We start from the raw sequence: 2,090 nt of genomic DNA, 5'->3' as shown, positions 1-2,090 counted from the left end.
TTAATATATATAGACAATGCAAAGTTTTTTGTAGTTTAAAGTAATTGCATTGGTTCAACATTAAAGCTGTAAAAATAATGTGTCACCACTGAGTTTCCATGGAAGTGATATTATGTATTATTGAGTAACAACGGAAAGCACTTTGCTAATTTTATTTTTTCAGTGAGTTGATCTGCCCCATTGCTGGTTAGGTTTTGAATACATTAAGATACACTATCACTGGCAAGTGGTATTTGAACTTCCTTTTTTGCTACTCTTTCTCCCAACAATACCAACAAAACATTCCTGATACAATCTGACTAATGGTGGCCATTTAATTACATATGTATATATTTATATAAATAATTAATCTCAGCAATTGGAAGTAATGCTTTAAGAAGCCACAGACCACTAATGTTTTATTTGAAATATTAAACATCTTCTGTTGAATGCTTTAAAAACAGATTTATTGAGATAAAATTCAAATGTTATACAATTACATTTAAAACATATAGTAAAGAGGTTTTTAGTATAGTGAATGTTGTGTAACCATCACAACAATATACTGTTAGATAATTGTTATTACCCCAAACAGAAGCCTTATTTTCTTTAGCAGCCCTATAACATTTTATCCCCACTCACTATGCCAAAAGTGAAAACTAATCTACTTTGTCTTGACAGATATGCCTATTATGGACCTTTCATATAAATGGAATAATAAAATATGTGGTATATTATGACTGGCTTCTTTTGATGAGCATATTATTTTTAAGATTTATCCATGTTGTAGCATGTATTAGTACTTCATTATTTTTTATGACTGTACCAAATGAATATACCATATTCTGTTTATCCAATCATCAGTTGAAAGGCATCTGACTTGTTTTCATCTTATTACTATTGTGANTATATATATTCACAGGATGTAGAGTACAGTGTAGGGAGTGGAGTCAATGAAGTTGTAATAGATATGTATGATATTGGGGGTGGGAGGACAGTAAATAGCGGGAGGAGGTTGTCACTTTGTGAGGAGTGAAAAGCATAACTAGTGCATTGTTCTGTACACCTGAAACTAATAATAAAAAATAAAAATAAATAAAACATGAATTGTTTTAAAAAATCATTAAAAATATGAAAGACAGACAATGAAACTAATCTGGATGTGTAGTTCACATCATTAAAACTTTAAGAACAATTTGGCTTCCTATCTTGCATAAACACAATAGGTTTTTTGATAGTTAAAAATTCTCAACATATGAATAATAATGAATGTCAACTATAATATATATATAGTCACAGGATGTGCAGTACAGCATAGGAATAGAGTCAAAGAAATTGTAACACCTATATACGATGTCAGAGGGGTAATAGATTGGGGCAGGAGGTTATCACTTTGGGAGGGGTGAAAATGTCCATTACATTGTTTTGGACACCTAAAACTAATAAAAAACATTCTCAACATAACTAATCTCCTAAATAACCAATGTAACACTGCATGTACCTTTACAAGTGTGTATGATTTCATAGTAAAAGAAAACTTAGTGTGTTAGCTTTAAATAATTCACAAGTTGACTTTATTACTAAACACTGTCTGGTTTCCATTTTTGGCAAAGGGGAGGAGCATGGCACAAGAGAAGGAGCAAAACTTTATGAGAAAAACAGTGCATTGATTTTTTTTAATATTTTAATTTTTTTAATTATTTTTTCAGTTACAGTTGTCATTCGATATTATTTTATACTAATTTCAGGTGTACAGCATAGTGGTTAGACACTTATGTGATTTGTGCAGTCATCACCCCAATTCGTCTAATACCCACCAGGCACCATCTAAACATAATCGTTGCAACATTATTGACTGTATTCTGAATGCTGTACTTTATAGTCCAGCGACTACACTGTAACTACCAATTTGTATTTCTTAATCCCCTCACCTTTTAAACCCAGCTCCCCAACCCCTCCCTTCTGGTAACCATCAGTTTGTTCTCTGTATCTATGATTCTATTCCTGTTTTGTTTGCTTGTTTTTTTCTGTCCTTTGGATTCCACATATAAGTGAGATCATATGGTATTTGTGTTTTTCTGACTTATTTCGATTAACATAGTATGCTCTAG

This window comes from Hipposideros armiger, unplaced genomic scaffold (assembly GCF_001890085.2).
Source record: "Hipposideros armiger isolate ML-2016 unplaced genomic scaffold, ASM189008v1 scaffold_1359, whole genome shotgun sequence".
Taxonomy (NCBI): domain Eukaryota; kingdom Metazoa; phylum Chordata; class Mammalia; order Chiroptera; family Hipposideridae; genus Hipposideros; species Hipposideros armiger.
Note: the sequence above shows the minus strand (reverse complement) of the source record.